The sequence below is a fragment of the Balaenoptera musculus genome, chromosome 8 (assembly GCF_009873245.2).
Source record: "Balaenoptera musculus isolate JJ_BM4_2016_0621 chromosome 8, mBalMus1.pri.v3, whole genome shotgun sequence".
NCBI classification, from domain to species: domain Eukaryota; kingdom Metazoa; phylum Chordata; class Mammalia; order Artiodactyla; family Balaenopteridae; genus Balaenoptera; species Balaenoptera musculus.
In genome coordinates this window covers 4666749-4688345 of record NC_045792.1, presented here as the reverse complement: position 1 = coordinate 4688345, position 21597 = coordinate 4666749, and the positions used below count along the sequence as shown (strand labels likewise).

At 42.6% G+C, this 21597-nt stretch overlaps 1 protein-coding gene across 1 annotated transcript in view; it reads left to right on the top strand.

Annotated features, from left to right (window-relative positions):
* BARX2 (BARX homeobox 2) overlaps positions 1 to 21597 on the top strand; it is a 70770-nt gene that overhangs the window by 29997 nt on the left and 19176 nt on the right. The window lies entirely within an intron of this gene.

Genomic DNA, 21597 nt, shown 5'->3' with positions numbered 1-21597 from the left:
CTGAATTTCTAGAACTTGTATATTCTTTATTCCACATTTAATTGAATACCTTGCTTTATAGGTTCCTGTGTATATTTCTTACCTGTCTCCTTACTAAGTTATGGATTCCTGGACAAGAGGGGTTTTTATTTTATTTATTGTGTTTCTTTTAATTGAAGTATAGTTGATTTGCAATATTGTGTTAGTTTCAGGTGTATAGCAAAGTGATTCGGTTATATATGTATATTTTTCAAATTATTTTCCACTATAGGTTACTATAAGGTATTGAATATAGTTCCCCGTGCTATATAATAAGTCCTTGTTGCTTATCTGTTTTATGTATAGTGGTGTGTATCTGTTAATCCCATACTCCTAATGTACCCCTCCTCTCCCTGCCTTTCCCCTTTGGTAACTATAAGTTTGTTTTCTATGTCTGTGAGTCCGTTTCTGTTTTGTATATAGGTTCATTGGTATTATTTTTTAGATTACACATATAAGTGATATCGTACAATATTTGTCTTTGCCTGACTTACTTCACTTAATATGATAATTTCTAGGTCCATCCTTGTTGCTATAAATGGCATTATTTCATCCTTTTTTTGGCTGAGTAATATCCCATTGTATCTATGTACCACACCTTCTTAAACTAGTCGTCTGTTGATGGAAGTTTTTTTCCCTTAAACGTATTTGTTATCTACAGAGCGTAGCATGGTGCCCTGCATAAGGTAACTCCTAAATAAATACTTTAAAAAGCAGATGGACGGTACCAACCATGATGACCACACCTTCATCTAATATCCCTGGTGTGGGGGGCAGGTAGGGATAAATTGGAAGATTGGGATTGACATATACACACTACTATATATAAAACGAATAACTAATAAGGATCTACTGTATAGCACAGGGAACTCTACTCAATACTCTGTAATGGTCTATATGGGAAAAGAATCTAAAAAAGAGTGGATATATGTGTATGTATAACTGATTCACTTTGCTGTACACCTGAAGCTAACACAACATTGTAAATCAACTATACTTCAATAAAAATTAATTAAAAATACAATTAAAAAATAATATTATTTTCGTGCCCATCATTTTGTGCCCTTGTGCCTGCCCATCATTTCTTTTTCCAACTTTACTGAGACGTGGCTTTTTCCCCTCCAAGAGCTCATAGCCTGATTCAATTAGCAAGTCTTGCTACAGCATTGTTTCTAATTACCCTGTTCCCATCACCCTCTCCTGGAGAGTGAAGTCTCCTTTAAAGGACGCTTTCAACAGTTGGGCCCAACACTCTGCAGTGATCTGTGTTTAGCACTTCTATTAAGGAAGCCTTGGCTTGGGATTGGCTCTCTTTGAAATGTGATCAACTCACATCCCCCCTTTCACCCATCTGCACTCCACAAACAGCTGATAAATCAGATGTTTTCCGTGTTATATGTATTTAATTCATTTATTCATTCAGTAAACTTTGAGTATCTACTAAATATTCAGTACTCTACCAGATGCTGTCTCTAAGATACAGTTCTGGACTAAGATGCAGTTTTGAAATTGAGCGCAGTCTAGTAGGAAAGACATAGATAAACAGAAATTACCAATAGAGTGCGACAGTGCTGTGATAGAAATGTTTGCAAGATGTTACACAAAGGAGGGGCATTTAACCAACTCTCTTGGAATGGAAGAGGGTGGGGGGGAGGGCAGAGAGGATTCCTGGAGGATTTGGTACCTCTGAGGAAGCTTGGAGAAGGATTCCTGGAGGATTTGGTACCTCTGTGAAAGCTTGGAGCATTAAAAATGTTAACAGGGCGAAGAAGGAGAGCCAGGCAGACAGAACAACCTTTGTAAGAGCTGGGGTGTGAGAAGGCCGGGGGTGTTTGGAGGACTGACCAGAACAGGTTCCATGATGAATGAGGAAGCTGCAGAGGTGGGCAGGGCTTTGCATGCTGTGCTAGAGAGATTGGATTTTGTCCTGAAAAGCCATTGAACTGTATATTTATATCTGTTGATTTTAGCCCATGCCCAGCTTTACAAATTCTGATGATGTCATGCAGTTATTACTTTGTCGTGACATGAGAGGGTTTGATAAGAATACCTTTTCTGTTTCCAGACAAATTGTGGATTAAAATATTGGAAAAGGAATAATAAAACGAGGACGGAGGCCCCTAACTTGAAGGTAGCCGTTGAACAGCGCCGAACACGGGCGGTCAGCGAGCAGCGTGCAGGTGTTGCAGAAGCTGCTGCAGCCGCCCGACCTGGCTTTTCCCGTCTCCCCAGACCCCCGCTCTGCTTCATGTACGTCCTCTTTGCTGTTCCTGGAAGGTGCTGATAAGCTTTTCCCTGCTCTGGTCCTTCGCCTCTGTCATTCCACATCCTGAAACACTCGTTCTTTCTATGGCTGGTTCTTCTCAACCTTCAGATTTCTTCTCAAAGGTGTCCTCCTCAGAGACTGTATCTCAGCCTTCTTACCCCCAAACCTCACCTAGATATTCTCCACCACTCAACCTGAATACTTCTTTCATAGTACTTATTGTAAGTATGATTACATATTCGTTTATTGTATTATTTGTTCATCCATGTGCTCTCTCTCTAGACTGTAAGCTTTCTGAGAGGAGAGACCATGTCTCTTCTGTCTACCACAAGTGCTCAGGAAATATTTAGGTGCTATTTTTTTTAAATTTATTTTCTGGCCGCGCTGCGTGGCATGTGGGATCTTAGTTCCCTGATCAGGGATTGAACACGTGCCCCCTGCAGTGGGAGCGTGGAGTCTTAACCACTGTACCATCAGGTAATTCCCTATTTAGGTGCTATTGAATGTGGAGGTTTCTACATGAACACCCATTAAATATGATTGAACATGAGCCCTAAGATATGGACAATGACCTTTGTTGACCTCAGGCTAAGCAAGGAGGAGTCTAATTATTATCCAGAATCCAGAGTGATGGCCATATTATAGATAAGGCTGAATTATAGCAAGATTCTTTCCAAGTACATTCTTGGACAGGCTTGAAATAGGTCTGTGATTCAGAAGATGTCACAGTCTCTCTCTGGTTGTGCTATGGTGACCCCCCCTGTAGAGCTGAGTTTATAAAGAAAGGCAGAGAGTAGATATAAATGAGAATAATATGGACATGATGGAGTTACGCTCAGTAAGTAGCCCTTTAAATCATTGGGGAGCTGTGCTTATATGGGGATTTCGTAATGGAATCTTGGGGTGATGGGCTATGTGAAATCAGGGGAGGAGTGGAATTGTCATGAGGCTCCTGTAAGGCAAAGTTCAGAGGAAAGAGGTTTATTAACTTAGAGACAGGAAGCCTGGGAGGCTTCATTATAGTTTATAAGCATGCCAATCAGTAAATCAATAAGAATTTGTTGACTTACGGTTTGTACTTGGTGATAAGTTACTTCTCAACCCTGGCTGTAACAACAGACTCCCCAGGCCTCACTTCAGGTCAATTAAATCAGAACCTCTGGGAGTGGGGCCTGGGAATTAATATTCTTAAAAGCTCCCAAGATCATTTTAATTTGCAACTGGGATTGAGACTCACAGGCGTGGAGTCTCTTTGGAAGATAATCAGATATACAGTAGGACCCCTGTCCTTAACGTGCTTGATTGGATCTTGAAATTTAACAGGAAAAACTTAATAATACAAGGTATGCCACATAAGTAGTTTGTAACACATGTGGACGAGGTTGGAATAGCGACATATTTTTGTACTTGGGATAGTTAGGGACAATTAATTGAAGGCCAAGTATGTACCCAGCCATGGGATAAGTTCTGAAGGAGATACAGATGAGAATAACACACAAGAGACTTCTGTTTCAAATAGAGGAAAACAAAAATAACCAGAAGGCTATTTGCTGCTGCTAAATTATGGTTGGGAATTTAAGATATTGAAGAGGAATTCCCTGGCAGTCCAGTGGTTAGGATTCTGCGCTTTCGCTGCCGTGGACCCAGGTTCAATCCCTGATTGGGGAACTATGATCCTGCAAGGTGTGCGGCGTGCCCCCCCCCCCCAAAAAAAAGATATTGAAGAGATATCATTAGATATGTTTGGAAAAAGTTTCTAGTTGCAGGTGGAATTTGAATTTCGCCTTAGAGAACTGCAAATAATTAATTTAATTTTACAATTTAAAGGGCAAACAATGAGGACATACTTCTTCCCAGGAACCATGTTAAGCACTTTACGGGAACTCTCACATTCAATCTCACAGTATAGTTCTGAGCTATGTGTTATTATTATCTCTCTTGTGCAGGTGGCAAAACCAAGGCTTATCAAGGTTAAAGACATTTGTCAGAGGCCACACAAGGTACTAAGTGGTGGAGTTAGACTCAAAACCAGGGCTGTATGGCCCTTGGGCTGAGCTTATAACCACCATCTATAGGACCAGTGTGAGCAGAGAAGGGAGGCCAGGGTAGGCAAAGTATATTTCTTGCACATCGAGTAAGCAGCAGGTGAGGTTGAGTAGACCTTTGATTGGAAAGGTGAGTTGGGGCCCAGTTCAATTTATCAGGGGTTTTGATTGCCATTACATGGAATTTAACTTTATATCTGGATACTGGAGAGTCCATGAAGGTTTTTGAGGCAGGGAGTGCCATGATAAAAAGCACTTTTTAGGAAGACCTTAAAGCCTGAAGATATGGAGACCAGTTAAAAAGATCTCTCAGCAGATGAATGGATCAAAAAGATGCAGTACATATACACAATGGAATACTACTCAGCCATGAAAAAGAAAGAAATAATGCCATTTGTAGCAACATGGTTGGACCTAAAGATTATCATACTAAATGAAGTAAGTCAGAAAGAGAAATTCAAATACCATATGATATCACTTATATGTAGAATCTAAAATATGATACAAATGAACTTATTTACAAAACAGAGACAGACTCACAAACATAGAGAACAGGCTGTGGTTGCCCAGGAGGAGGGGGCAGGGGAGGGTTGGGCAGGGGAGAGTTGGATTGGGAATTTGGGATTAGCAGATGCAAACTGTTATATATAGAATGGATAAACAACAAGGTCCTACTGTATAGCACAGGGAACTATATTCAATATCCTGCGATTAAACCATAATGGAAAAGAGTATGAAAAAGAATATATATATATAGGTGTATATATATATGTAACTGAATCACTTTGCTATATAGCAGAAATTAATACAACATTGTAAATCAACTATACTTTAATAAAATAAATTAAAAAAGAAAAAAAAAGATGTCTCAGTGCTCAAGGCATGAAGGCCTAAGGGCCTGAACAAGGTCAGTGACAGAGGGATGGGGAAGGATGGGAAAGGTGTAGGGCACTTTGGAAAAGAATGACCATTCTTCATATCCAAAGATAGCAGGGCATGTGGGATTAGACAATAAATACCTCGGGGGTTATTTTGGTTTGATTTGAGTTTGAATTTCCTTATATTTCACTAAGGTAGGGAGGTTTTGGAGTTGAGAATGTGTATCCTTCTTTTAAGAAAAAGGCAAATGGCAATTTTTCTGAAATTGTTTGACTTTTATCTAAATTAGCTCTAGGCTTGTAAGGGTTGTGTGACCTTTGATTCAGTTCAGTTCTGGATATTATTTAAGTTAGGCCCTGTGACTAAACTACTTTATATGGCTTATCTTAAAGCTTCTGAGATAAAGGAATTACGTAAATTCAATCTTTCATTCTGTTGTAGGACCGGTAATGTTTCTCAGGGAGTGAATAAGACTTAGTTCTCATTTCCCCTGTTTTCTTTTCTGTAGTATTAATTACAGCTCCTAGGTTGGGTACAGATCTTTCTTTAATAACCCAAGACTTTACCGAATGAGCTCTTCTCCATGTCTCGGATGGGAAACGTCTCCAGTTCTTTTCTTAGACTTCCATAATGCTCTGTTGATACGCGTATCTTCAAGTCCTGTGTTTGCATTGCATGGGATGACAGCAGGGGGAAGCAGGAGACAGATGAGAGCCTGCTTGGAGCTCTCTGCAATTGCTGTCCTGTGCTAGCTTAAGAAAGACCCTGTGCCTGATTACAAGGATCCTGGGTGTGTGAAAATACTACCTGAGCTAGGTGTGAGAAATTCAAAGGTATTATTACTAATGATTTTCCTAAGGGCTAAAGTGTTCGGGCCAAAAATAATTAGAGTGAGCAATAGAGCTGTCAACAAATCTCCGGAATAATGAGATAGCAATTAATGAATGGACTCCCTGTTCTTTTTGGCTCTAGGGCATTAAGCCTTTCATTTTAAGTCATGATGACTAGTACAATATTGCTCATTTATACCTTTATTTAATAGTTATTTTTACCTTTATTTAATAGTTGTTTTACTTTTCATTTCTTTTACTTTTAACTTAATATCAAGTCTTTTGTTTTAATTAAAAAGTTAGATGATTCCATCCCCCACACTCACCCCATTATAAACATTACGAGCAAGAATGATTTTGGTGCTTTGTGACTTTCTCAGTTCCTTTCCTGTGATAGGCCCCATAATTAGGGTCCTAATAGGCATTTTGATGGTGTTGAAGACGATGGTACGTTATCAGCATGCTAGCATCGCCCAATAAGACAGACCCTTTGATGTTTCTGTGACTTCATGTTGTCGGGCCGGCCGGCCAATTGTTCTCCTCGGAGCCCTTTTCCCCTTTGAGATCCAGAAGCATCAGGAAACGCTCTTCACCTTACTTTTTTAGCCAAGCCTCCAGGATGTCATGGGAAGTGCCCCACAGAACTATTCCAGGCAGCAAGCTTCCCTTTCTCCAGCTGTCCAGAGATTTCAGATGAGCAATGTTTGTTGCTCTGCTGAGCCCATTTCTCATAACTTGTAATATTAAGTGCATCTCCCATCACCTTCGGCCTCTCTCCCTTCTCCTCAAGAAAGACCAGATGCTTGCAAACCGTTTCCCAGATCACACAGCACTGAGTCCTGGAATCTTTTGGCTCCTTTTCGTAACTAAATTGTTCAAAGAGTTGTAAACTAAGGAGGACCACGTCCTTCATTGCACAAGATATGTTTGGACAAGGCATTTATCAAGACTTGTTTTAATAAACTCTTCTCCCCTCACCCCAACTTTTCTGTGTTCTCCTCCTCCTGCAGGAAAGAGGCCAACAGGCCATTTTAGGTCTTCTCTGAAGCCTTAGCTGACCCTAGATGGTTCTGAAGTAAAAGTGTGGCTGCAGACCCACTAATTCCCCTGAATCGTCCAAGGATGCTGTTTCTGGAGACTCTTTCCTCCGGGGTCCACCCTCCCCTGGGCTCTTCTCTCCCTTCTTAGGCTGAGTCCACACCCAGTTTCCAGTTTCAGAGATGTGGGGTTTTTGCACATCTCCTGCCTCTTGTTTCATCTTTGTCTGTGGGAAGGATTGGAGTAGTTGGGCTGGCTGACCTCCATGTGGATACTCCATTTGGTCTGCAGGTGGGTTCAGAGCCAGGGCTGGCACAGAGGGTAAGGCTGGAGGTGCTTTTTAAATCCTCACGTGTGACTCTGAGCTGGGCCCCGTGTCTCTCAGTGCTTGGGCGTCATGCCGTGTCTGGGTCCTACATTGTTTACCAGCCTTGACAGGAGGTGACGCTGGTGTGGGGACAGTAGGGTGTGGCTAGGGGCGGAGGTAGGAAAGCTGTTTAAGAAAGAGCAGCAAACGTTAGTGTGTTCACAGTAGAAAGAACAGCACCGGGGATGGAGAAGTTTGTCAGGACAGGCCCTTCCTACACGACCGTTCTCAGAAATTCCTCAGGAGAAACGAGCTGGCTCAGTGTTTCTGAAGGATTCTCTTTGGCTATAATGCCCAGAGATTTTTGAAACTAAGGATCCTATAGATCCTTGCTAGTTAAGAATAAGAAGAAATGTAGCGCCCATCAGCTGTACTTGGAGTTGGCGTGTTGGGGCTGATTATTTCCCCTTTGAACTCTGACCGGCCAGGTGCCCTAATCAGTAAGTGAGAGGGTTAACAAGTGTCACCACTTGTTTGTATTTAATTGCTACCTCAGAAAAGTGACAGCTCGAACCTGACGCTAATAATTTCGCTATAGACCTCAAAATATAAATGACCAGCTGTGGTTCTTCCTCTCCTCTGTGAACGGATGCTTGCCACTGAGATATTGGTGGGGTGTAGATCGGCTGCTGTGGGAGGCTATCTTCGGAGGCTTTTGCAGTGTCCTAGGAGTACACCCATCCAATGTCTTTATTGGTACTTTGAGCGACGTTCCCACACTCCTGCCCTCTGCCGGTCCTCTGCTGAGCAGGGGGATAGTGACGTGGACGCAGCGGACCAGAGACGGACCCCGCTGTGCTCTGACGCACTCTCAGCTCCGCTTCCTGGACGCGGAAGATGCTTCCCTGGGGCAGTCCTCACCTCAGCTGTCAGATGCGCGATGAGAGAGGGAAGGCAGGATCTGGCCTCAAAAAAGGACCTAGGGGTGCTGGGTACAGGGCCTTCGGGATTGGGCCCCTGGAAGAGAGCTCATGCCTGCAAGACAGACTGTGTGTTAAGCTCTTCTCACTGGGGCCTAGAAGTTGCTTTTGTCAAAAATCCTCTTTTCTGTGCTGAATCCGAACAGCAGAGATGAATACTTTCCGATTGTTGGAGGGATGTGGACCTACTGCAGAGTCGCACTGAGTCTGCGCTGGTAATTAGTTATGCCTTGTGTGGGTTCTGTAGTGTTGACAGCAGGAAGGGAGATGTTCTGGGAAGGACTGTGCCTTCCCAGGGGTCCCCGCCGGATGATACTATCAGCCTACAGGTGTATTGCCCTTTTCAGTTTATAATAGTATGTATTTAAAGTGAAATATATCAATTATTACATTGACGTTTGTATAATTTTCCATTTTCTGATTAAATTTCAAAATCTTGTTCTAATGTTCATCTTATTAAATAGGCAGAAAAGATCCTAATTTTAAAAAATATATATCCTTATTTATTTACTTATTGTATTGAAGTATAGTGGATTTACAACATTGTGTTAATTTCTGCTGTACAGCAAAGTGATTCAGTTATACATATATACATATTCTTTCTTATATTCTTTTCCATTACGGTTTATCTCAGGATATTGGATTACATACGCTTATTTTAAAAATCTGTGCTTTTGTAAATTCACTTCAGTTTAAAGAATATCTGTGCTTTGAAGTAATCTTGGTAAAATTCTGCACTGCTATTTATTGACCTTATTTTTTTTTCTGTTAATAGAATGACAATTTTTGAACCGATAATCCTGAGCTCAGAAGCTAGTGAGGAGAGGGAGTATTTATTTGTGTTTGTACAACTTTTCCACAGCATTTGTTAACTTGCTACCAGCTGGGGAAATAAATTTGACTAATTGGGAGAAGCAGTATTGATATATATCTCTAGGAATAGTTGCAAGTTCTATAAAAATGCCTCTCTACTTCTCACATGGTCAGTGGGGAAATGGCTCATGGAAAATGAGAAAAATACCTGGGCATCTGGCTACAAATTCGAGTTCTTTGCCCATGTGTGTAGCTTGGCTCAGTTCTTTGGTCTTGGTAACAGGCCCATTATTTCCGTGTTAGACGGATTTCAGAATGTCACACTCATACTTTGTTTCAACCCAAGCTGTTCCCCAGGAAACACAACTGTTTGTCCTCTTTTTCCTGCTGGACTAAAGCCATGGTGCCATCTTTCTTCCAGGCAAAGCAGAGCCTCTCCAAATAGGACCTCCTACATCTTTCAGGAATCTGTGAGCTTCACTGGTTTTTCTGTACGTGGGAGTGTACACAACTTTTTTTGGTGTCTATATTTCTGTAGATTTAAATTTTCTACGTTGAAACATGTTGCTTTCTATTGGGAAAAAATTACTGTGATTTATGAAGAAACAAAAACACTGTATCCTTTGCCTGTCTTTTCTGGGGAGGGAGAATAGGGTGCTGAGTCATGAAAATTATGAGGTCTTACTATTTTTATGCCATGTGAGCCAACACGAGTACCTAAGTCACAAGCACACCCTGGAAGAGGCAGAGGGTTTGAATGGTGCACGAATGTACATCAACTGTCTGGAACACTAGAATGTCAGAAAGGAAAGTCCCTGGGAAGGTGTATTTTAGGATTTTGAAAGGTAGCATGATATAATTATGAGCATGGCCATGAATCAAACAGACTTCTGTTCAGATTCCAGATATGTGCCCTCGTCATTGGATAATTTTTGTGAGGAGTAAAAGAGATATGGTGTGTACAAAGTCTAGGCCATGGTGGTGCTCAATAAGCTTTCCTTCCTTTGTCCCTTCCTTCTGTCCATCGCCTTGAGATTATGGGTGGAATTTAAAGGACGTGAGATTGACTTAGCAGCTTGTTGAGCCTCTCTTCTTTTGGAGAGATTGACCCTTTCTCAGGCCCTTACCATAGGGTGAGTTATTATTTTTTTATGAACAAATCTATGCCAGTGCCGTGGGCCATTGAGCTGTAATATAGTCAGAGGTCCACCCTCACTTCCTCCTTCCCTGCTAAACATCTACTTGTCCAATTTAGGAAAAATTTCCAAGCAGAAGTCTTTCAGGCTGGCTGGTAAGGTATCAGATTATTAGCTGTTAATCTCTAACATGCTCAAGCTTCCTAAAAAAATGGACCACATGATTACAGCCATCATGGAAAAACAAGTATGGAAGTTCTTAAAAAAATTAAAAATAGAATTATCATATGATCTGACAGTCCCTCTCCTGGGTATATATCCAAAGGAAATAAAATCACTATCTTGAAGAGAAAAATGCACCCTTATGTTCAATGCAACATTATTCATGACAGCCAAGACACGGAAACAACCTAAGTGTTTGTTGACAGATAAATAGAAAAAGAAATGTGAAATAAATAAATAACTATTCTGTATGCAGTGGAATATTATTCAGCCTTGAAAAAGAAGGAAATCCTATAAACAAGACAAAAAGACAACCCTCAGAATGGGAGAAAATATTTGCAAATGAATCAATGGACAAAGGATTAATCTCCAAAGTATACAAACAGCTCATGCAGCTCAATATCAAAAAAGCAAACAACCCAATAAAAAAATGGGCAAAAGACCTAAATAGACATTTCTCCAAAGAAGACATACAGATGGCCAAGAGGCACATGAAAAGATGCTCAACATCACTAATTATCAGAGAAATGCAAATCAAAACTACAATGAGGTATCACCTCACACTGGTCAGAATGGCCATCATCAAAAAATCTACAGACAATAAATGCTGGAGAGGGTGTGGAGAAAAGGGAACCCTCCTGCACTGTTGGTGGGAATGTAAATTGATACAGCCACTATGGAGAACAGTATGGAGGTTCCTTAAAAAACTAACAATAGAACTGCCATATGACCCAGCAGTCCCACTACTGGGCATATACCCTGAGAAAACCATAATTCAAAAAGACACATGCACCCCAATGTTCATTGCAGCTCTATTTACAATAGCCAGGACATGGAAGCAACCTAAGTGTCCATCGACAGATGAATGGATAAAGAAGATGTGGCACATATATACAATGGGATATTACTCAGCCATGTAAAGGAATGAAATGGGGTCACTTGTAGAGACATGGATGGACCTAGAGACTGTCATACAGAGTGAAGTAAGTCAGAAAGAGAAAAATATCATATTAACGCCTATATGTGGAATCTAGAAAAATGGTACAGTTGAACCTGTTTGCAAGGCAGAGATAGAGACACAGACGTAGAGAACAAATGTATGGACACCAAGGGGGGAAAGGGGGAGTGGAATGAATTGGGAGATTGGGATTGACATATATACGCTAATATGTATGAAATAGACAACTAATGAGAACCTGCTGTGTAGCACAGGGAACTCCACTATGCTGTACAGGAGAAACTAACACAAAACATTGTAAAACAACTATACCCCAATAAAAAAGAAAAGAAAAGAAAAGAAAAAAAGAAAAGAAAAGGAAGGAAATCCTGCCATTGTGACAGCATGGATGAACCTGGAGGACATCATGCCAAGTGAAATAAGTTAGGCCGAGACAAAGACTGCATGACCTCCTGTTATAGGTGCAGTCTAAAATCGTAGGACTCATGGAAACAGAAGAGTGGTTGTGGGGAGCTGATAGTGGGGGTGAATGGGGAGATGTTGGTCCAAGGGTACAAACTTTCGGTTATAAGTTGAATATATATATAGGTTCTGGAGACCTAATGTGCAGCATGCTGACTCCAGTCAACAATACCGTATTGCATACTTGATATTTGTTGCGAGAGTAGATTTTAAGGGTTCTTCTCACACACACAAAAGGTAACGACGTGAGGTGATGGATGTGTTAATTAGCTGAATTGCAGCCATCATTGCATAATGTATGTATATATATGCATCAAATCGCACGTTGTATACCTTCATTATATACAGTTTTTATTTATCAATCAGGCCTCAGTAAAGCTGGAAAGAAAAGGAGAGAAATTGCAAACGCCCAGAAGCTTCCAAGGTTAATATTTACCATGTCTTCTCAGGTTATTTAAATCATAGTGCTTTTCACACTGGGTTGCAGACTGAAAGAGTTAACCATCAAAATAAATAGACCACAAGAATGAGGAAAAATAAGTATCTGAGGCCAAACAGTACTCAGCATTTTGGTGGCTCTTGCCTAGAAAGGCAGTACAGTGACGTGAACAGCACATTTGTCCTTTCCTCTGGAGGTCTGAGCTCTGCTCCTAGTTCAGACATTGAGCTTCTGTGTGACTTTAACACCTTATCCCAGCAAAGGGTGGGTTAGAAAAAAATAATCTCTCTGTTTTGTTATTCAATGTGTCATTCACTGTAAATCACCTAGCCTCAAAGTCTTAATTGTGCACAGTGAGACTTATGCAGAGATAGTCTTTTGCCTTTGTAATTATGATCTGGATCACCTAAGAGGATATCAGATGAGTAATTAGTTCATCACTCTACTCCCTTGTGAACTGACAAGATTTAGTAGTGCTGAGGAGGTTTACATGCAGGCAGGCATTAATACTCTTTCTCTTAGCTCACTCGTTAAATTCAGCTAATATTTGTTTAGTTGATACCATTTGCAAAGTATGGGAAGTACACTGTGGGAAACTGAAGTATAAGACAAAGACTTTACAATCGAGTTGAGAAATGTAAGAGAGACTCACTGTGTCTGAGTGTGATATTGCTGATAAAGTCATTGCATCTTGGTACCAAAAGGGACCTTAAAGCCCAGCCAACTCCCGCCATCTACTGATGAGGAGAATTCAGAGAAAGAGAGGCCTCCTTGTGGACTGAAGCTAAAGCCAGCTGAATGGCATTGTTGAGGGCGGAGCTGGATCTTAAACAGACAGGATGCGGCTCAGTGCAGGGGCGTCTTGCTGTAGGGAGCAACTGTCTTTGGCCCTGGTTGGCCAGTTGGGTACCATGGTCCACATGCTTCACGTTCACTGTGTTGCAGAATCTTATTACTGTTATTCCTACTCCTACTCCTTATTACTGTTTTCCCTGATTACCTACAAGAGCAAGACTCAAACAAATAAATATTGATGTCTGTTGTATAATTTTCCCACTACTGTTTGGGGGTGCACTGGTTGCCATTCAATCTTAACACCTTGAGTAAAAGAGAAAGGAGAGGAATTCTTTCATTCTCTCCAACGAGAGCCTTCCCCCAAATACAGTGCTCCATCCTCCTACCTTCAATAAGTAGATTCCGCCAGAGTTTGAGTCCATTTTGCAACCTAGTTCTGTGTCCCTGGGCTGAGTTATCTGCATAAGTTTTAAGGGCACACTTTTATCAGAAAATAATGGGGGGACTTACCTGGTCGCGCAGTAGTTAAGAATCCGCCTGCCAATGCAGGGGACACAGGTTTGAGCCCTGGCCCGGGAAGATCCCACATACCACGGAGCAACTAAGCCCGTGCGCCACAACTACTGAGCCTGCGCTCTAGAGCCCGTGAGCCACAACTACTGAAGCTCGTGTGCCACAACTACTGAGCCTGCGTGCCTAGAGCCCGTGCTCCACAACAAGAGAAGCCACTGCAATGAGAAGCCCGCGCACCACAACAAAGAGTAGCCCCCGGCTTGCTGCAACTAGAGAAAGCCCACGTGCAGCAACGAAGACCCAACGCAGCCAAAACTAAATAAATAAATATTTTTTTTTAAAAAGAAAATAGTGGGGTACCAGGAAGAAGAGATTTAACCATCGAAATCACATGACTGTCTGCATGACATGGAGGCATCCTGATGGAAACTGCCTGCATTATGCTCGTTATCACAGCAGAGGGAGATATTCTGGTCATTGACAGTACTTGGGGGCCTTACCAGACACTGGTTTGTTTGAGAGGCCTCCAGTTTACTGTTCTGCCTTCACGTTCCAGCAGAGAATTTTCCCACTTGTCCACACTCAGCAGAGCCAATTTCAACATCAGAAGTTCTGTAGATATTCTTCAGTAAGGCCCAAATGCCTTTTCATCCTGTGTTTTTTGTTTTGCTTAAAAAAATTTCTTTTCGGGAGTTCCCTGGTGGTGCAGTGGTTCAGAATCCGCCTGCCAATGCAAGAGACACAGGTTTGAGCCCTGGTCCGGGAGGATCCCACATGCTGCGGAGCAGCTAAGCCCATGCACCACAACTACTGAGCCTACGCTCTAGAGCCCACGAACCACAACTACTGAGCCCATGCGCCACAACTACTGAAGCCCGCACACCTAGAGCCCGTGCTCCGCAACAAGAGAAGCCACCACAATGAGAAGCCCATGCACTGCAACAAGGAGTAGCCCCCGCTCGCCGCAACTAGAGAAAGCCCGCGCGCAGCAACGAAGACCCAATGCAACCAAGATAGATAGATAGATAGATAGATAAATAAATTTATAAAAAACAAATAAATTTCTTTTCACAGTTAGTATTTGGCAAATTTGTAGACTTTTACCTGTTTCTTTTTATTCTCTGATTAGAATCTCAGCTAACGTCATCCTTCAGTTTAAATGACACTCTTTCTGGTGGATCCTCACCACCTATACTTGGATAAATCCTCTTGCTGAATTACTTCTCCCTTAACTGTCTGCTGTCCGTCCGCTGGGCTGGGCAAGGACCTGGTCTGTCTTGTGTACTGTTTTATCCCCAGTTCCTGGCATAGTATCTACACTAGGTGTTCCATAATTTGTTAAACTTAATTGAATTTTACTCTCTTTTATCCCACTTTGTTTCTAATTCTTTGCAACCAAAGGCAAGCTATAGAGAATATATTTAAGCCAGGATTAGGATGCATAGGGAGATAAGGGAAATTAAATTGAATTTAGAAAATTACATTTTTTTTTTTTTTCTAAAGGGGAAAGGTGAGGGTGAGGGATAAATTACGAGTTTTGGGTTTAACATATTTTTTTTTTTTTCAAATTTATAGAGAGAATGTTTTGCTTATCTCTTAAATTTTATTTATTTATTTATTTTGGCTGTGTTGGGTCTTCGTTTCTCTGCGAGGGCTTTCTCTAGTTGCAGCAAGCGGGGGCCACTCTTCATCGCGGTGCACTGGCCTCTCACTATCGCGGCCTCTCCTGTTGTGGAGCAGAGGCTCCAGACGCGCAGGCTCAGTAATTGTGGCTCACGGGCCCAGCTGCTCCGCGGCATGTGGGATCTTCCGGGACCAGGGCTCGAACCCGTGTCCCCTGCATTGGCAGGCGGATTCTTAACCACTGCGCCACTAGGGAAGCCCAGAAAATTACATTTTGGCATGAGATGTTCTGAGTTTGGTGGATGCTTCTCCTCCTGGATAATCAAGAGCTTGCCTGGGACCCACAGGGCCACTTGCAGAAAGTTATCTCCTGTGGCTTTTCCTCGAAACCGCCCAGGGCCCTGGCACAACGCACATTTTCCCAGCCTGCGTTGTGGAGATTCCTATACCATGAAGATAGGTCTGGAAGTATCAGAGAAGGGGGGAAATTTTCAAAACTTACGTCAAGAGATTTCCTAGTGAGTAACCTTATTGAAAGTGTATCCTTCTTGAAATTCTCTGGCCATTTTCATTGACCCTGTGCTCTTACTTCTGCTACTTGCTTCTTAGGCTACAATGTCTGCCTGGTTTATTGGTCTTATTTCCTTTTCCAGCTCCATTGATGAAGATGTACCCCAAGACCCAGTCTTTCATCCTCTGTTGGTCTTAAGTCTTTCTTCTTGGAAGACAAATTCTACTTTCAACCCTTCAACTCTTGTTCTGTGTAAAATCCACAGACCCATCTCAGAGTCCTTCGGGGAACCCTAGTTTGTGACTGTCCAGGCCTGCCAGGAATCATCACTTCAGTGTCTGATTTTACTGCAAACCAAATAAGCCTCTGTGAGCCTTATCTTTTCTACCCAAACATTGTCACTGGGCAGAGGCAGAGGTGCTCCGATCCCAGCAGTTACCGCTGGAGTCATTTTTTCTTTTTTTTTAAACATCTTTTTTGGAGTATAATTGCTTTACAATGGTATGTTAGTTTCTGCTTTATAACAAAGTGAATCAGCTATACGTATACATATATCCCCATATCTCCTCCCTTTTGCGTCTCCCTCCCTCCCACCCTCCCTATCCCACCCCTCTAGGTGGTCACAAAGCACCGAGCTGATCTCCCTGTGCTATGCAGCTGCTTCCCACTAGCTATCGGTTTTACATTTGGTAGTGTATATATGTCCATGCCACTCTCTCACTTCGTCCCAGCTTACACTGCTGGAGTCTTGAGTCCTCCCGCACCTTCTATGTGTCTGCCCTCCTCTCCCACCGCAATCTGGTGTTTCTCCAGGTCCTGTGGGTTCTTCCTTTCCCCTAAGAACCCCGGCTCCTCTTTTCACAACCAGGCACTGTACGCTCTGTAGTGCAGCAATCCATCCTGAATTCCTGTAGGTCTTCTGCCACTCAGCATTTGCCACACAAAAACTTCTTTGTTTTCTTATTTACCTTTTATTGTAATGTCTCATGCCTCCAGTGCGATAACTAGCTTCTGAGGACAGAGGTGAGGAATCGCTTCTCTTCCCGTCTCTAGCAGTTAGCACAGAGCTGAGTAGCTACTTGGTAGAGTTCACAGATGATGGTGACAGTGAACTAGAAGATTTCTCCTGGTCAGCTTTGTGTAGCCTCTGTCCCTGTGACAATAGGACCTTAACTAGAAATTATGAAGGATAAGGGACGAGACACAGGGATGGTTTAGGTTAGCACAGGAAGCAGGAGTATGATTTCTTAGTGAATAGAGACATCTCTAAAATTTGGAAAGTTAGTGCTTTTTGACTGCTGGAAAAAATTACTGCCTTTTTGGGTATAGTTCTTCATTGTTTAAAAATTTTTTTATACTCATTATCCAATGTGATCCTTCAACAAGCTTGGGAGAAGCATTATTAGTGTCATTTTTTAGAAGAGAAAGCAGAAGGTTGGAAGTATGGTTTAACCAAGGCCGTGGAGCCCAAAGTTGTCAGAGGTGTCAGAACCACATCTCCAGCCCCAGTCTTCTGATTCCAGGTAAAATCAGTTCAAGTCAGGCATGGAGTTTTCGCTAGGAAGATGCACTTTTTAATTCTGTCCTAGAGAAGTTTGCAGTCTAGTGAGAAATAAGTGGGTAAACACATTAACTCTTGCTCCAAGGTTTGAATTAAGTAAGGGTGAGTAAGGACACAAACAAAAAGCTGGGGGTGCATGAAGGTGGGAGTGATTAATTCGGTCTCTGTACTAAACAACAGCTGCTCTGGAAGCTTTCTGTCCGCGAGTGGTTGTGAGGTATGGCTGAAAGCAGGTGTGGGTGTATGGAGAGAGCAGAATGGCCAGGAGGAGAAAGGCAATGCCATTTCCAGTGTGTTCTTTGGCGGAGGGAGGTGTGGAGTGGTGACGGCTAGAGGGTGCATGATGGCCATGTTTGGGCGGTAGGGCATTTGAGGCAGTGCGGGAAGGACCATAAACCTATCTGCCAGGCTAGCCTGATTGATTTCACGCAGCTCCCAGGGCAGCCCAGTGTTTCTGTGGGTGTCTATAATTTTGATGACATTGCAGGTTGAATGTGGTAAGACCGAGCTCGTCTCTTTGCAAAATCAAGACTCTGAAAGGATGGCGTGTTGCAGTCAAGCGTACTAGCATTGCTCTGGTCTCCTCTTTATTTCCCAAATCTTCATCTTTCCAAATCCCCAGAAATGTTTTCAGCCCTTTATTCATCAACCTTTGTGAACCTTCTTCAGTGTTTGATTTAACTAGATGCTTATTCGAGAGTCTACATTATGGTGGTCGCGTGTGGATTTTGGAATAAATTTATTTCACATGTTTCTAATTCATTTACACTTAACTCATCAACATGCCCACCCGCTTTTTTTTTTTATTATTAATTAATTAATTAATTTATTTTGGCTGTGTTGGGTCTTCATTTCTATGCAAGGGCTTTCTCTAGTTGCGGCAAGCGGGGGCCACTCTTCATCGCGGTGCGCGGGCCTCTCACTATCGCGGCCTCTCTTGTTGCGGAGCACAGGCTCCAGACGCGCAGGCTCAGTAGTTGTGGCTCACGGGCGCAGTTGCTCCGCGGCATGTGGGATCTTCCCAGACCAGGGCTCGAACCCGTGTCCCCTGCATTGGCAGGCGGATTCTCAACCACTGCGCCACGAGGGAAGCCCCCACCCGCTCATTTTTAATGAGGTGATTAATGGCTAAGATGTTTTGTCAGCCTTTGAGTTGGCCTCTTAAAACATTTTCTCTTTTCTTGAGTCATACAAAGCCATAACCTGTAAAGGGGGCACGTATTCCATTCACTCTTACTGGGCTAGAAACTTAGTGTATCACAAAGTTAAAAGGCCACTCAGCCTCATTATATTTCCTCCCCTCCTTGACATTCTTACAGGTTATGCATAGAGACAAACAAGCACTGACCTTTCACGTCTGTGGCTACTTACCCCCCGCTCAGCCTTTCCTTAGTCCACCCTCAGCGCACCCCCAGGCAAGTCAGTGTCCACCGCCCCATCTCTGTTTTCTCTGCAGTGTTTACAGATTGACTTTGGGTACAGTCCTGTGTCCCACTAACTTCATCCTTCTTTGCCTACGGCTAATCTTGGGAAGGGCTGCGCATTGTTTATACAGGTCTGCAAAACCACAGTAGTTATTTCTGGAGTCTTGATGATTTTAGGGGGTTGTCTGGCCTGGTTAGCCCTCCCACTGATATCCTTTAGCTCTCTTGCTGCTGTCAGGGCATTTGAAGACCCTCATTTGGCGAAGAGAAGCTAGCAGATTCTAGTGCTGCTTCATCTTGCTTTGCATACGAATGCACAGAGGATAAGAAGATGCACATGCATAGTTCACAGGTAGGTCTGCTTTCTTGATAAGAAAATCCTTCTGTTTTCTTTTGGCTCATTGACACAGAGCATCAAACCACTAAAGTGAAAAGAGGAAAGGAAAGGGAACCAACAGTAATGAAATGCCCACCAGGCACTTCACATACCTTAATGCATTTCATCTTCCCAGTAAGATACAAGGGGGAACTATTATTAGCCCTACTTTACAGAAGAGGAAATTGAAACTAAGAAAGTTTTGATAACCTGCTCGAGTTCACTCCACAAGTCAGTGAGGTCCTGTTCTTTCCACTGCCCCAAATTAGCAGCCAATCTGCAGGCATGTGAGCCGATGGGAATAATTCGGTGTGGGTGGTTTTATGATTTTTCCCAGGAAACTCAGCCAGAGCTACCCAGTTGTTCCACTGAGTCTTTCTTTCAGGTTAACCATCCGGAATGCCATCTCCACCTGTGGCTTTGTGTGTGTTGCTTGTCCCTTGGAAGCTTTCTGCGGGTATACAGGTCACACATTCCCGGGACATAAATCAGTCAAGCAGGCAGCTTAGAGATCCTTATCCACTCAGACATTTGGACCTCGCTTGTGTCAGCCGGAATAGTGGGCGTGGAGAGCCATTTTGGGGACTGGTATGTTGGAGCAATGGAAGAGGAGCCCCCAGGAGGTGTGTGGAAGCCAACACTGTGCTTTGGGGACTCTGCTCTGGGGTTCACGTCCAGCTGTAACTGTGGGGACTGGCCTCCGCGGGGAAGGAGCACTTATGTTGGGGAGACGTGCCTGGAATCTGCCACCCTGCACTGTGCCCGTGCTTGGCCCAAGTGCGTTCGTATGCGTGATCTACACTCAGTTTGCAGAATCCACGCGACGGAAAATTCTGTTTAGCCTCCCAAATGGTCCGCATCTCCCCAGGCTCCCGGGGATGTCCCTGGGCATCAGCCTACCACGAATGTGCTCAGGTTTTCTAATCCAAAAACAGATTCTCAAAACGGCCAAACATTTGGCAGGCAGCTATTTCTAGGTATACGATACACGCAGTTATGTGATATCCATCCCACAGCCAAACATTGGTTAGGGGGATGGGTTGAAGGAAAGCAACTATTAGAAAATGCATTCACTGTGGTCATGTTTACACTCCTTTTGTCAACTAAAAATGTTTAAACAAAGTCTTTGGTTTATGACAGTCATGACTCCCTCTCAGTAGCAGATAATGTGCTTGAATTTCACAAGTGTATGTAAATGATCCAGGGTGGCGGGACAGCTGTCTTTAGTCAACATTTTCACATAGTGATAATTCTCAGGAAAAGAGAAAGGCATACTTAATACATAGTGTTATACATTATTTGCCTTCTCAGTAACCCAAGTCCCCCACCCCACAGTGTATGAGCTAATTTATAATTTCCCCCCTATTTTTAAAACCTAAATTTGATTTTTAGCCAAAACATAAATAGATGGCTGGATTATCTCACAGTGCTTTTGTGAGAATATCAGATGGGGGTGTGTAAGTGCTTTGTGAAATGAAAGCTCTGGGCCGATCCTATTTTGTTGGAAATCGGGTCATATTTTAAAACAAGGAAAGACATAGAGCAGCTGGCGAGAGTATGTTTGGTCTCACTTTTCTGCTCCCATTGGTTTCCCTCTCAGGAGACGCAGTGCTTTGCTGCACACACATTACCCACCTTGTGTTCTGGTCCAGCCACGCTTGTTCCTTTCTTAGGGACACACGTCAAATACTAAAACCTCAACACAGTGCTTCACTGCAATTGTAGTTATTTACTACAGTGATGGTCCTCCTGAATCCTCCAAATATTTATCAGCATCACAATGGCCTTGTGGGTGCGTCTCCAGCATCAGAAGGTGCTCTCTGCCACTGGGGAGAGGTGCAATTTTGTCACTGAATCTGCATCAGAACATTGGGTCAAGATTCCTGAAACTACAGACTTTGGTGATTAGAATGTTGCCTTAAATCACTACCAATTCTTCTGAAGTTTTTTGTTTTGTTTTTGTTTTTTAATGAAGGTTTTCATTGGGCTTAAGCTTTATGGAACCAAATGGCATAAATCTCCAAAAGCCATTTTTAAATACCAGCAATTTCTTTCAACCTACCAGAGAATAGGATCATCAAAAGAATCATCTTTCCTTATAGTAATCTATAAGGTCAATGGAAGTCTAATAAATTTTCAGTGGGATTTGCTTTTAAGAGACTAACAAGTTGATTCTAAAATTCAACTGGAAAAAATAATTAATGACAATAGCCAAGAAAATTTTGTAGAAAAAATAAAAAGGGGGAATTCGTTCTGCCAGATAATAAAACTCCCTAAACCCTACAATAATAAAAGTGGAATGGTCCTATCCTAGGACATACATTAGTTCAGTAGAATAGAGTCCAGAAACAGACATATGCATTCATGATGTAACCCAGCTATTTCTAGGGCCCCACATGGC